The sequence below is a fragment of the Aethalodelphis obliquidens genome, unplaced genomic scaffold (assembly GCF_003676395.1).
Source record: "Aethalodelphis obliquidens isolate GAN/ISIS:26980383/991018 unplaced genomic scaffold, ASM367639v1 scaffold8, whole genome shotgun sequence".
Classification (NCBI taxonomy): Eukaryota; Metazoa; Chordata; class Mammalia; order Artiodactyla; family Delphinidae; genus Aethalodelphis; species Aethalodelphis obliquidens.
The window spans coordinates 16,081,665-16,097,626 of NW_020837952.1; positions in this window are offsets into that span (position 1 = coordinate 16,081,665).

Consider the following 15,962-nt stretch of genomic DNA (forward strand, 5'->3'; position numbering starts at 1 on the left):
GGCTTTTATTATGTTGAGGTAGATTCCCTCTATGCCCACCTTCTGGAGAGTTTTTATCATAAATGGGTGTTGAATTTTGTCAAAAGCTTTTTCTGCATCAATTGAGATTATCATATGTTTTTTATCCTTCAAGTTGTTAATATGGTGTATCACATTGATTGATTTGCATATATTGAAGAATCCTTGCATTCCTGAGATAACCCCCACTTGATCATGGGGTATGATCCTTTTAATGGGCTGTTTGATTCTGTTTGCTAGTATTTTATTGGAGATTTTTACATCTAAGTTCATCAGTGATATTGGCCTGTAGTTTTCTTTTTTTGTGACATCTTTGTCTGGTTTTGGTATCAGGGTGATGGTGGTATTGTAGAATGAGTTTGGGAGTGTTCCTCCCTCTGCTATATTTTGAAAGAGGTTGAGAAGGATAGGTGTTAGCCCTTCTCTAAATATTTGATAGAATTCGCCCGTGAAGCCACCTGGTCCTGGGCTTCTGTTTGTTAGAAGATTTGTAATCACAGTTTCAATTTCAGTGCTTGTGGTTTGTCCATATTTTATTTTTCCTCCTGGTTCAGTCTTGGAAGGTTGTACTTTTCTAAGAATTTGTCCATTTCTTCCAGGTTGTCCATTTACTGGCATATAGTTGCTTGTAGTGGTCTCTCACGATCCTTTGTTTTTCTGAAGTGTTAGTTGTTACTTCTCCTTTTTCATTTCTAATTCGACTGATTTGAGTCCTCCCTTTTTTTCTTGATGAGTCTGGCTAATGGTTTATCAATTTTGTTTATCTTCTCAAAGAACAAGCTTTTAGTTTTATTGATCTTTGCCATTGTTTCCTTTATTTCTTTTTTATTTATTTCTGATCTGATCTTTATGATTTCTTTTCTTCTGCTAACTTTGGGGTTTTTGGTTTTTATTTTTTTTGGTTCTTCTTTTCTAATTGCTTTAGGTGTAAGGTTAGAATTTATAGAAATTTCTTATGAATAAGAAATAAGAGCTTTAATAAGACTTTATAAATAATTATTTGAGCTCTGTTTTTGTGATTCTGGTGTGTTTTCCAATACCACCAAGTAATTCTCCAGTTCTCAGCAGACACTTACTGGGCATCCTACAAATTTAACTCAGTTCTAACACTATCTACCTGGAGACAGTGTCAGATCCCACAGGGTAAGAATTTAATATTCAGCCCTCTCTCCCCCAATTCTCAGAGGTCGGTGGGTGGTGCTGAAGTTCCAACCCTCCAATCACTTGGTGTTTCTGGTGACCAGCCCTTTTTTGCGACTATCTAGAAGACCAAATCTAAGCCACTTCTTTAACATAAACTCAGGTGTGCTCCAAAGGAGCTCCGTATGAATAGCAAAAGACAACTCTTATCTCTCAGGAAATTTCAAGAATTTTAGGAGATCTGCCAGAAACCAGGGACAAAGACCAAATATATTTCTTATTATACTATGGTATCATTCTCTTTTTTTGTAGCAGTGGATAAGAGCATGAGCTCTAGAGCCAGACTACCTGGGTCTAAACCAGGTGCTACAACTACCTAGCTCTGTGACCTTAGGCAAAGTTCCTTAACCTCTTTTTGCCTCAGTCTTCTCATCTGTAAAATGGATATAATAACAGTGATAGTGTTCAGGACATGCTATGCAAAATATGGCACCTTGACATGTTAAGTATGTTAAACGGAAGGAATTTAAAACACAGCAGAAGCAGGAAGGTCACTCTGACCTCCCCGCCCTTGCCCTTCTTCCCTGAAACAGGTTGTAAAACTCCCACGTGAGATGCCCTCCCTGTACCAGGAGGAAGGAAGACATTCTTATCACCAGAGACAGGGAATTGGGGGCCAAGAAATCTGTACAAACAAACCTTGTTAAATTCGACCTATTCTTCCTAATTACTTCTTCACCACTTATAACTCCTAGCCCAAGCCCTTTGTCTTGTCAATTCTTCACAAATTTGTTGTTTCTTTGTCTAAAATGTATTAAAGCTTCCTGCTCTAGTCACTTCTTCAGGTCTTGTGAAGGCTCCCACGTATAGTGTAAAAATATAATCAAACTTATATGTTTTACTCCTATTAATCTGTCTTTGTCAGTTAAATTTTCTGACCCAGCCAGGGACTCTAAGAGGTTCAAGAACAAGTTTTTCCTCCTGTACGACAGTCTCCACTTGATAGCATTGCAATTAGTTAATATATGTAAGCCCTGGGAACAGTGCGCATACCGGGTGAGAGCTTTGTAAATATTATCTATGATTATCTAGCAAGTCTTACATTGTCTCACAGTGCTTTGAAGAAAAGTCAGCATTGAAAAATTCCCTGAAATAGGTGAATACCAACTCCAGATTAATAATCACATTGGACAATTGGTCACATCCTGTTTTAATTCATTTAATGGCATATGAAATGAACAAGGTTCACATCCATGTTGAAATTAACTCTGACAAATCAAGTTAGAAACTTTAAGATGTTCAGTCCGTTTTGTTTTGTTTTCTAATTGTTTCTACTTCTCTGCTGTGTTTTATTTTTGTCTTTTTCCTGCAGGTATATTTTTTTCAAATTCAGAAGAAGCATGTTGCATTTAAATAATTTAGGCCTAACAGTTGTAACGTCTGAACACCACATTAAGATGTTAGAACTATTAAAAGGCAATTGGAATGAAAAATTTTAAGAGCTGATTTGAGCAAAAATCATTTTGAATCAGGCAGTGCCCAGTTAGGCAGGGCTAGGAGCACTCCACCAACAGGAGCTGGGGGGAAGACTTTTAGAGAGAAGATGCAGAAGCAAAGCCAGGACATTATTTGATTGGCTATAGCTTATGCATTTGCCTTATTTGGAAAAGCCTAGTTTCCTGCTTGTGGCACGTTGTCCTTAGGTTTCAACATCTTAAGCTTGAGGGATGGATAGGCTAAGATTTTGGTTTCCTAATGTACGTGTGCTACTAAGGCATTAGAGCCACCTCAGTGCAATGGCCTCCTTGTTTAACTAATTGAACAAAACAAATGCAGAAGTCAATGATGCCACTGAATTAACAGAGTGGAACTCAGACCCAGAAAGATGGCCCACAGTCCTAACAGCCTAAGCACGCCTCCCCAAAGTGTCTTGCTTAAGAAGCGTTGGACGCCTTGGTGCAGTTGACAAGAGCAAGCAGAGTCACTGTAATATTAAAACGGAATCCTTGACCCCTTTGTATGGCTTAACTTGAAATGGTGAATTTTCCTTTAAGGTATTAAAGCTCCACATGTTTGGAATTCAGCAGGAGGGATTAACTTTGACAAACCAGGAATAGCTGCTCATGTTCAGAAATGTAAGAAATAAAGCTTTTTAGTTTGGCTTCTGTTCTTTTAAAGATCTCACAAATATGCTCATGATTGGAAGCATGCATTCTTCTTTGCAGACTTTAGTAGAAAACTTTAGATTGATGGCATTTCTACCTAATTCATTCATCAAATATTTATTGAGGAGCTATATGTCTCAGGCACTGTCCTGGGTACTGAAAAGAGCAATGGAGAAGTCCCTGCCCGCATAAATGATTCATTGTGGAGTGTATGTATTGCACAGTGTTTACATAATGGAGTGTATACATTGTGGAGGGAGACTAAGAGAAAACAAGTGAGGACAATACACTATGTGACAAAAAGAAAACTCATCAGGGAAGACTTCACCATGAGGACATTTATTACTTTTTTTTTTTTTTTTTGCGGTACCCAGGCCTCTCACTGTTGTGGCCTCTCCCGTTGCAGAGCACAGGCTCCGGACGTGTAGGCTCAGTGGCCATGGCTCACGGGCCCAGCCGCTCTGCGGCATGTGGGATCTTCCCGGACCAGGGCACGAACCCGTGTCCCCTGCATCGGCAGGTGGACTCTCAACCACTGCACCACCAGCAAAGCCCACCATGAGGACATTTAGCAAAGACCTCAAGGAGATGGGGTTTTCTAGGGGAAGAGCATTCTAGGTAAAGGACCCAGAGACACAAAAGCTCTGAGGTGGGGCATGTGTGGCGTGTTTGAGGGACAGACAGTCTGGCTGGAGCAAAGTGAGCAAGGTAGGGTGTAACAGGATGTGAGTTTAGAGACATAAGGACGTGAGGGGAGAGCATGTAAATCATATAGGAATTTGGGCTACTCTAAGGGTTTTGCTTTTAGTCTGGATAATGGGAAACTTGGGGAGTTCTGAGAAGAAGAGTGACACAATCTTACCGTTTAAAGAGAGCAGTATGGCTATTGTGTAGAGGATAAACTAAAGGTGACAAGGGAGAGCAGGCTATTTCTATAATTCAGGTGAGCGATAATGGTGCCTTTGGTTATGCTGATATTAATGACAGTAGTGAGAAATGGATGGATTCTGGACATTTTTGGATGTATAACCAACAGGATTTGCAAATGGATGGAATGTGAGGTGTAAGAGCAAGAGAGAAATCAAGAATGACTCCAAGGTTTTCAGCCTGAGCAACTGAAAGGCTGGAGTTGCCATTTGCTAAATAGGGAACCTGCTGGGATAAACAGGTTTAGAGAGATGGAATTAGACATGTGATATCAGACACGTTAAGTTCGAGATACCTATTTATTAGCTATCTAAGCAGCAATGTGGAATAAGCAGATGGCTTTCCGATTCCTCTGCGTTCTGAATATAGTCCTTCCAGCTAAGTGCTTCTATAGTACTGAGACATATTTGAATTGCTACTTGATATAAAACATGTTTATGAACTTCTATAAGAAATTCTGAACCTCAACGCTGCTTTCAGAGAAAGTAGAACACTAACAGGAAGAATATAATTTGTATGCTTATGATGCGTAAAAAGAGTCCCAAACAGAGCTAACTCTCCTACAGCAGCTGCAACAGGCACCAAAGGGCAAACGAGAGCAGATTTAACTGCAGTTTGATTTCAAACAGGCTGTGGTCTTGAGGGTTTCCACACTCTTCGGTACTGTATAAATTCGTTTGGTTTTCAAGCACACGGGGAAACAATGTTTCCTGTGCCAGATATGTATTTTTGCACAAAACTAGTTTGAAAGGCCTCAGCATGAATACTCAAATTGCAATTGACCTGTGTCAGGGATGGCAACAGCACCAAGAAATGGAGCATAAGAAATGAAAAAGAAATGAAGAGATAAATTTGGAACAACAGGGAATGGCGGTGAGGAAATTTCAGGAAATAACAAAACGTAAAGTAGAGGTTAAAAACCCAGATGCCTGTTGGAGAAAGGCAGGTAGTGTCAATGGTAAAGTCAGCCTTGTGCACACACACATGCACAATAACAGGAAGTGGTAGGGACTGTGGTGATCCATCAGCTGGGCATAGGTTTCCTCCAAAAGGGAGTTGGGGTGTTCTTCGTTGCCATACAAGACTGGGAGCACAGAGCAGTAAGATCTTGTCTGATTGCCAGAAATCTAGATATTTACGTGAAACCTCCTGATTTTTCAAAATTTTTTATTTATTTATTTTTATTTTTGGCTGTGTTGGGTCTTCGTTGCTGTGCGCAGGCTTTCTCTAGCTGCGGCGAGCGGGGGCTACACTTTGTTGCGGTGCGCGGGCTTCTCATTGTGGTGGTTTCTCTTGTTGCAGAGCATGGGCTCTAGGCACATGGGCTTCAGTAGTTGTGGTGCGCAGGCTTCAGTAGCTGTGGCACGTGGGCTCAGTAGTTGTGGCGCACGAGCTTAGTTGCTCCATGGCATGTGGGATCTTCCCGGACCAGGGCTTGAACCCATGTCCCTGCATTGGCAGGCGGATTCTTAACCACTGCGCCACCAGGGAAGCCCTGAAATCGCTGATTTTTAAATGTTGGCATTTAATTCACTTTTTCAAACAGCACTATGTAAGCCAAACAAAATGTATGTGCAAGTTGCTTTTGGTCTTTAGGCCCCCCTTCACAACTTCTAACACTGGCATTTACATACAAATAGTTTTAATTATTGACTAAACCAAGCCATTAAATTCCAACATAGTTATGACAATTATTTCTCCTCCACAGGATAAACCATTCTTTTTTGTGTGTGATCTGGAGTTTCTGTTTCAATATGAAGTCCTCATATTCAAATACAAGAGTAAATATAAGGTAATAATATAATAAAAATAATTCCTTTTCGGTTTTTTTAATAATGAAAGTTATTGACTTTTGTTACTATCCTTGCATAAATCTTCTCAAACTGAAGTCTACATTAAATTAAGTATGATGCAGAATAAGACAGTCATGCCCTGCTGCTTCTAAAATAGGTTGACATTTTGAAAGATTCTCCTGAAATATTTTTCTAAGGATGTTCAGCTTCAGAAATTATATAGGCTGATGGGAAAGGACTGGTTCTAATGGGAACGAACAAGTAGAGAGAGAAATTTTCATTATGATTAAAGGCCAGTCTTCATAGTCTTTCCTATAACTCATTTTCTCCATTATTCAATATAGAAATTTCCATTAAAAAGCAAGCACACTGGATGAGTGAACAGTTTTAGGGGAATGCTTAAAATCCTTCTGTTCGGATCCTGGTGTTAACCTAAGCAGACAGCTGGACCAGTGTTCAGGTGCTGTGATTTGAGAAAGATCTGGGAAGAGTTTTATCTTCCAGGAAACTTTCCTTAGAGACTCTTGCCCTATGGTGGCTTCATTTCTACTCACACAGATAGATTGGGTGCGGGGGTGTCTTCATTTTTTTTTTTTTTTTTTTTTTTTTTTTGTAAAATAATTGAGAAAGCAGATATCCCCAGAGTGGGGTAATGTCTTAAAACACTTACCAGCTAACACCTGGTGCAAGAGACTGACTTTAAAAAAAAATTTTTTTTTTCCCCCAACAGGGGCAGGGAGCTGAGACAGCAAGAGCAAGAAGAAAGAACAGAGGCTCTAGAAGTCTGGAAAGGAGATGAACTGGAGGTGTGAGGTGTCACTTATTTCTACCTAGTATTAGCTCCGGTTCCCAGGAGAGCGAGGGTGCAGATGGAGACTTCAAATCACTTTCTATGTGGTCCCACCAGTGACAAATCAAAATGTTCTCAGGTTTTTGGTGGGGATTTGAAAAAAAGTATCTTGCTCCAGATGAAAATAGAAAATGACTTAGAATTTAGAGAGAGGAAGGATCATTTTAGTTAATTTCACCCACACCCCTATTTTGTAGATAATCCCAGATGCCTTCAGGAGAACGTTTCATGACTAGGGAAAAGATGTGTGGAAAACTATGGAGGAAAAAGTGAAGTGGAAGAGCTTGGCTCAAGGGGAAGCTGACAAATGTGTCTTGGTCACTTACCTGTAAATGGAACAGGTCTTACTCTGCAAACTTTGGAGAGATTTGCTGACATAGGGCTAAGAAGGGGTAAACCTGAGGTCAGAAGCTGCTGCTGAAAATGTAACCCTTCTCACAAATAAGGAAGTTCTCTGCCGTGGGCTGTGGCGCAGATGCCTGCTAGCCATGTGTTTGCTCAGTGATTTCTTTGGCACTTTGTAAAACCCTATAGGATTTCAGGATATTAGTGCTTCCCCCGATTTACTCTTTGTAAACGGTCCGTTTAGATACCCTTTACTACCAGTTAGCTTCATGTGAATCTCCTTTTATTGAAAAAAGGGGAGAAAGGGAGGTGTCTTTCTCTTTTCCCTTGCCTTATCAGGTTATAGATTATTTCTTTTTACAGGGTCATTGTATATTTTATTCTTGCTAAATAACTGGGTTATGGATGTCTAGTCATCTAATGAGATCTAACTGTGTTCTCAATCCACAACAGCTTTAGATAAAGGTGTGCTTACAGCAAAAGATTACGTTGACGTTTTATTTCTCAAGGAGGAAAAACTCAAATACCATGTGGTAGACACTTTTTTGTTTGTTTCAAAGATCTGAAAAAGATAGTAGGTTCTTGGTGTTGGATAATCTTTCTCTGCTAAGTTAGATTATTAGTTAACATTTTCATTTACAAACAAGATGATACTTGACTGGATCACATCAGAAACGGGTAATTCTCTACCAGTTCACATAGTTGATACAGCGTTTTGTTTTTTTTTGTTTTTGTTTTTTTGGCCACGCAGTACAGCATGTGGGACCTTAGCTGAAGAGTCTTAACCACTAGACTTCCAGGGAAGACCTGATACAGCATTTCTTTGCATAAATCCCCTGGGTCTTGCTTCATCATTTCCCAAGTGCTGTTTTAATCGCTCAGTAGTTAAAGGAGGCAATTCTGTTCAACTGAGATAGGCACACAAGGGAAGGCAAAATCTGGGCCAAGCCGGGAAACAGCACCATGGAAACAGACCTACAGCAAAAGAGGAAGAGGCCCTGGATTCTGCTTGGGTTGAGCACGCTGATGGCAGGACTTCTGTAGAGGGGATTTCTCTGCTTTTCCACTGCCCAACTGTGGAGGGGAGTACAGAAGTTTCAGCAGGGAAGTGAAGATGACACTGTCAGGTCAGAAGGAGCTGTGTGGGCCTCCTCCATGCCCCACAGCAATATGCAGTCTGAGAAATGTATGCCATCTCCCTCTTAATCCGTTCTAGGTGGATAAGAGTGAGCTTTGGATTTCCCTGAATCGAAATCTGTTCACTGTCCATTATTAGCAAATCTCTGAAGCCTCCCTTTCCTGGTCTCTTAACTCAGGATAATAATATAGCTGCTTCACTGGGTTGTGTCAGGATTTAAAGAGATGGTTCAGGCAAAACATTAGCACAGAGCTTGACACATAGCTCCAGGAGAAGGCAATCGAGGAATTCTTTTCTCTAAAGTATGTATTACATGAAACATTTGGCAGGTTTAAAGATAATAAAGCATTGTTGGGAGAGGAGAGAGAAGGGAAATCAGAGAACTGGAATGGAGCAACCCCAGTGAGAGGGGGACCACAGATAGCTCTAAATGGAAAGAGGCAGACAAAGCAGCAGAAAGAACCCTTAGCTAAGGTAAGCCCCAGGCCCAACTGTGTGTATTAGAAGAAAATCATTTGATTCGAGCATTCTGGTTCTACTGCAGGGTTATGTTTTGTTTTCTCACTTTTATCTCACACTCAGCCTCACCTCATACATTTCATCATGTCCCCCTTCTTCCTTATAAAAATTTCTGTAAGGTTTCTCCCCCTTCTCCTCTCTCTCTCTTGCTCACACCCACTTCTTTCCTCTTCATTCTTACTGGTACTTGCATTACGATTTACTGCTCTTTTGCTGTTCTTTAAAAACATTACTCTCTCTAGCCTGCCAGCTACCTTCTTTTTTGTCCCTTCCAGATCATGAGAAAACTGTATTTTCTTTCTCCACAAAGCAATCTTCTTTTTACTGACCACTTAAACTCCCTTTTAATCTCTTCTCTGTATCTGTTATTATCTGCCCACCAGTCGTTCATTATTTCTTGGCTAATTTTTAGTATTTATGCCAGCTGGAGATGCTGATCAAGGACCATTCACCTGCACATGTGCTAAATGCAAGTGTTTGCTTACTGGACTTTAGGTTTTCTGTATTTCAAAACCTTCATTAGAGAACGTTGCTGTGTGAACCATGGGTCTGTCCATTATTACGTAGTGAGAGATAACTAGCAAGCCCAATGTATTGTCTGTAATGATATTTAAAGTGGCTTTCTTCAAACCAAGATATTTTGGAATATAAAAGTGATAAAAATTGTCCAGGACTATTTAACAACTACCCAAATTATCCAATCACCAAAAATGATTTCTCTTGCTTTTGCCAAGGTAACTGAAGACAAAAGTGGGTTTCTGCCTTAGATGATCCACTGATTGTTTATACTATCTTAATGAGCTAGAGCATTGTCAAGTCAGACTTTAAACTGAATGTGTGTAGATATGCGTAAATGTATGATTTAATGGAAAGCAATTCCCCAGGAACCTAGGGTGGTCTAGATTCCACCATGGGAGGGCCATATTGGTGGAGAGAACCCACTTCTATTGCTATAGATTCCTCCTCTTTTCCATTTGCTTGAGGCAGAAGGGCTGATTTGCTACAATAGGATAAAGAAGAAATAATTTACTTGTCTTTGGACATTTTGTGAATTTGGCAAAGTTAAGTCTTTAATTCTGGTCTTTAATAAAGACCAGACTCAAATCATTCTTGGGGAAGCCACGATAAAAATTTGTCCCCAAAGTCCCGATGTATCAACACTTTCCAGTTATGTGGCGTGTGCTTTTAGGAGTATCTATCCCTTCATCTCTGAAGTGGAGGAAATTTTATAATAGTTTGGGAAAAAAATGTGTTAGCAGTTGACAAACTTGGGTTCTAACACTAGTGCCTCCTCTACCCTTACCTGTGGCTCTGGGCACGCCACTTTGCTCTTTTCATCACACTGTTCTCATCTATCACATAAGCTTGCCTTGAGTTATTGGTTACTGTGGATAACCAGAGAGCTGGATGACCATATAAACATGAGGCTTCCCCCAAAAGTTCATTTAGTGCATGAAATATTATTGATGGTAATAATGAGATTGAGGTCATCATGGAGGTGATCTGGTCAAATCTCTACCCAGTGCTGAAAGCAGCACCCACACAGACGATAGAGCCAGAGTACTTACCTTGTCATGTCTTAGCTGTGTGACCTTGGGCAAGTTAATTAACCTGTCGGTTACTGAACCAGATTTGTTTTACCTGATGCACAGCAAGCCAAAACACTGAGTCACAGAGGTCAGCAGCCAAGCAAGGAGAAAGTTCCAACTCCCGCCTCGCAGGCCAGGGGCTCGGGGTATTTATGGGATGAGGAGTGAAGTTGCAGGTCGGTCTTAAGGCGTGGGGAACGTAGGGGAAGATGATTAGAAAAAGGGGCGGTAATTGTGGTTCTGCTCAGGCACAACTAAGTTCCAGGCCTCTACAGGTTCAAACACGGAGGTGCTTAGCACCACCTGAGGGTGGAGTTTTTGGCCCTCTGAGGTCAAAAGGTCACCCAGCAAACACTCGCGCATGCGCTGTTGGAGGGTCTGTGGGCCTACCTGGTCCTAACCAGCTGAGCTCCAGCTAGACACAGCTGACTCCAAGTTCCCTAAAACAATTCAGGCAAACATCTTATTGTTTAGGCTGCTGCTGCTTGGAGGACATGCAAGTCTTAAAAACAACCTTGATTAGTGAAGGCAGGTGAAATGGATTTGACTAATAATTACCCACAGTTTCATTTCTATGCTTAAGTTTCTTCATTTCTAAAATGGGACTAATAACAGTATCTACCATGCAAGATGGTTGTTAGAATTACATTAGTTCACAGGGTTAAAGTTCTTAGAATACTGCCTCGACATACTGCTTATATGTAAGTATTAGCTATTATTTTGAGGGTTCTCAGGTAGCTGAGGTGTTACCACTGTTCTCTGGGAGGGTGCCTCAGCCTTGGACGCCAGGTCTAACCCAGGTCTAGGAAACCCTCAGAACCAGAGTTAGTCTAGCATCTTTGGGTTTCCCTGATTATAGCAGGGCTATAATGAACATTATATAATGAACCAGACTCCTCTGAACTCTCCCTGTCTCAGACCTACTGATATATCCAAAGGGGACCAAAAGTTGTTTCTCAGGACTTGCTTTTTGGAGACCTGGAGTTACAGGGTCCAAAGATGCAGGAACAGCCCATACCTCCAAGGTGTATGGGACCTTAATGTCCAGGGCTACTTAGTGAACTGGGGCATGGATCATTCCATATCTTGTTGGTGCACCTGAGTGTCCCTCGCCTTCATCTCTTTATAATATCTCTTTAAAAGCAAGATAATAAAGCGAAAGGGGTGGGAGGGGGAGGGTTGTCTTCAGAATTTTGCATTTTATTTTAATGACATGTGCTCCTTAGTTGGAATTTCAGCAATCTGTACCCAACATCAGACAGAAGCCAGTGTACCAATCCTCTCCATAGATGAGACACGGTTAATAAAGCTGGCCTCCAGAGCACACTATTTATTCCTTATTTATTATACCTTATTTTCTCCTTGAGTGATTGATAAATCCTGTCTACAGACCACTAAGAAAGGACGTGATGGGGGAATCTTTTGGAATTCCAGACTTTCCTGACCTGTTATTTCTTAACTATGTCTCACTTTTAGCAGGTCATTTTAATGAGCTTTATTGCAAAATCCTTAGATAAGCAGCTTTAAGAATTGTGTATGCTTTTGAAACCCAGAGGTAGCAAGGCAAACATCTGGCCCTTCCATTACTTCTGGCTTCTCGTCATTTCAAAGACCCCTCTCTTGGGCTCTAGATAGGGCATCAAAATAAACAGTATCTGCCCCTGCCTCTCCGTGGCACCCCCCTCAGCTACTTCTGGAAACCACCTCCAAACTGGTTGTTTCAGTTTCTATTTCTTCCCCACTCCAGTCTCTCTAACATTCTGCAGCCAAATTGATCTACATTCCTTGACTTAGCACTTTTCTCAGGTCACTCACTGCTCGGAGAGCTGCAGTGGTCTGGTGTTTCCATCCACACCAAGTGGAAACTCTCCTGTCCGGCTTCCACTGTAATCTGCGACCCGGGTGGGTGCACCTACTCTGCCGCCCGCCTCTTGTTTTCTGTCCTCCTCAGTTCCAGTCTCTACTCTTGGGGCTGCTGCTTCTGAAGTACTGATTCCCGCTTCTCTGCCTTCTCTCGAATCGTTCCCTTGGCCTGGGAGTGCTTTTTCTTCTGCCTAAGAGAAGCCCGCCCATTTTCTGGGGCCCAGATCAAATTCTATCTTCTCTAGGAATCCCATTCTGACTCTTCCAACAAACACAGATTCTCCTAGCCCTCTAGAGTTATATGGTATCGAGATCCCATAACCTACACTATATAGGACTTATATATATATATATATATATATATATATATATATATATGTTATCCTCTGTATTGGTTAGGATCTGGCAAAAAAAACATGGCACAATCAGAGTTTAATAGACTCCGTACAAGAGTATGGGTGGGGAGAAGAGAAATCAGCAAGGGAAAATGAAGGGCCATGGAGCTTGCAACTGCAGGAAACCCTTACCACCTGTAGGCTTGAAGGGGCAAGGGGACTGAATGGTGTCCAGAACTCCAAGCTGTAGCTGTAGGAAAGGACTGTCTGATAAGAGCTGAGGTCAAGGGACCTGGCTGGTCTGTGGCAGGCTGGCATGGGGAAAGCCAGGGAGATCAAGAGCTTGATCTCATTGTCCTGGAGCCTTGGGTCTCTTACCGGAAACTTCCATTAGCTAAATCCACTTGGAAGCCCGTGGGCCTGGGAGCCCATTGATGCCATCTATAAAGTCCCGTGTAGCCCAGAGCAGGGTGGGGAAGGGTGGACCTGAGGGGCAAAAGGAAAACATGCAACACATGCTCTTTACTGTGGGTTTGAAAGGTTTCCTGGAGTGAGTTTTCTCCCAAATGAGACTCACAGAATAGAGACCATGGCTTGTATTTGGTCAGCTTTGCCTTCCACAGTGCTTAGCTCAATGCGAATTAGGAAAGGTGTAAAAATGCATATACATTGAGATTGTAAAAAAAATAAAGGGTGTGCAGGGTTGGTTGTAACCTTCCACTCTTGGTTTGGTACCTTTTGAAGCATCTAAGCCTTGGTTTCCCAACTCACTCAGAGTAAAATTCAAATTCCTTAACGTGGTCTTAGCTGTCCCTCTGACCTTATCCCTGTGACTTCCCAGCTCTTGCCCACGTCACTGCTGCAGCCACCTGCCCTCTTGCTGTGCCCCAAATGTTTCCACTTCAGAGCCTTTGCATCTGCTGGGCCCTTTGCCTGGAGATTTCCGCGTGCTTTTTACTTCTTTCGAGTTTGCTAAAATGTTACCTTATCAGAGAGGCCTTCACTGATGACCCTAAGTAACATAGTACCATCTCCCATCTCTTCCTATCCTCTTACATCATGTCATTTTCCATATAGTACTTACTTATCACCCTCTGACCTGTGATATATGTATTGTTCATCACTTGTCATTCTCCTTGCGCTAGAAGACAAGATCCATGGAGCAAGGACTTTATTTGCTTTGTTCCAAATACCAAGATCAATGCCTGACATGTAGTAAGAGCTTGAGAATTGATTATATACGTACATGTATAGTTTTCCCCCACTATTTGAAAGTACAGCATTCCTTTGAAACCTTTCATAAGCTGGAATGGTGTCAAGTAAAGAAGCATTTACCTTAGGACTCATTTTGCTAACAAATGCACAGAATAAATGGAGATAACTCACAGACACTCACAGACAAGTTCAAAGCTAAGGTGGCTTGATGCGGAGCTGCAGTTCCAGGGGAAAGGGCTTGGTGGCGCCACTCTCACTGCTTGTGCGTGGTGTGTGTGTGTGTGTGTGTGTGTGTGTGTGTGTGTGTGTGTGTGTGTGTGTGTGTGTGTGTGTGTGTGTGTGTGTGTGTGTGTGTGTGTGTGTGTGTGTGTGTGTCTGTGTGTGTGTGTGTGTGTGTGTGATGCCTCTATACGGAGTCACTGCAAAACAAAGGCTGAATGCTATTTTTGCTTTTCGCCTTTTTTGTAAAAATGAAAATCCTCTTCGGATTTCTTTCGGTTAAGGAAAACAGGTACTCTTGTAGGTCTTTTGTAGAAGTGGAGTCCCTTTTCACTGTTTATAAGCATTTTCATTGTTTATAAGTTTGAATGTGGATGTTTGCTCTTAGCCCATCCTTGGCTAAAATAATGTTCCATTTCGTATGTTTTTTATTGAGTCTGTGCTTAGGTAAGCCAGAAGCAATGGCCAGTGCAGCTCTCATGATGCTCATAGAACAGACCTCTCCTTCCCACTGGCCCCTTCCTAGCTTCTAGATGGCATTACTTTTGGTTAGAGTGTCACCAAAGATCCCAAGACCTGGAACCACAGGTCCTGTCCCTTGCTGTTATCTGGTTTGCAAAATCGCACATTGTTTCTCTTACAGCAAACTTCCTAATAGAGTTGCTCTTAGAGTTGCTGTGCTAGTTTTACTCATTCACTCCCCGGCAGGTTCAGGGTCCAGTATGATGGCCGGTGCCCTGGAATCAGCTCGCTCCTGGCTGGTTGCTCGCAGTGCAGCCTGGTGGGCCTGTCTCCTGGGGGCTGACTGTGTGAGTTGAGCCAGTGGTATGGGAGGCCTTGGCCTGGGAGCCTGCTGCTGGGGGCCCTACCTAGTGATGGCCCTCCTTATCCCTTTGAAGCTCCCGGACACACCAGGCACTGCTCTGCTGGCATTTGTCCTGGTGGTGTCAGAGGCACAGGTCCCACTGGGCTCTTCAACACAGTACTCCCCACATCCAGGATATAGCCTTCTCTTTTCTCTGCTTACTACTTTTCTGTCCTTAGCATGCAGCTGGAAAAAGCAGATGAACTACCCCCAAGAAATGCTGGACAGTATCCCCAGCCTTTCCAGATACCTAGCTCACCTAGGGGACAAATGCATCTCCTCCCTACCCACCGCCCCCAGGATTAAGGAAACTGGCTCTGTAAGTACCCTGACCAGAACACCACCAACCTACTCTGACACTTCTGATCACCACCTCTCTAGTGGTGATCCGACAGACATTTCTTCCTGATTTCCATACCAGCAGTGGCCAGAGGCAAAGGCAAATACCAGTGGCAATTTAGCTATGGCATCCATGCCCCCTACATCTGAGGAGTCACATTCCTAGACTTCAGGCCATATGGTCTTGATGTTCTTCTCTAGGTGGTTCTGGACCTTGGTGATGGATACATGGAAGATACCATCAGTAAATGGGATCCTTCTAAGGGGCATTAGGCCCAACTTACAAGTCTGTTACCCAAAATGAGGCAGTTCCTTAGTAATTTACCTTAGTTGTTTTAAAAGACTTTGTACTTTGTTTTCACATTTCCACAGCTGGTGAAGTTTCAGATAATTCTTATCCCAAATATCATCCGTATCCCTAACCTTATAAAGATTGCAGTACCAACCCTCCCCCTGCCACTTCGAGCTTCCTCTATTCTGAATTGCTTACACTTCTCCCAGAGTACACTAGGCTTTCTTCTCCTTGGTGCCTCTGCACATCCTATCCTTCTGCCTAGAATGTCCTAGCCTGGCTTGTCTGACTGGCAAACTCCCAAGTCTCTTTAACATCACAGCTCTTTTGAGGCCAGTCACCACTTAAGT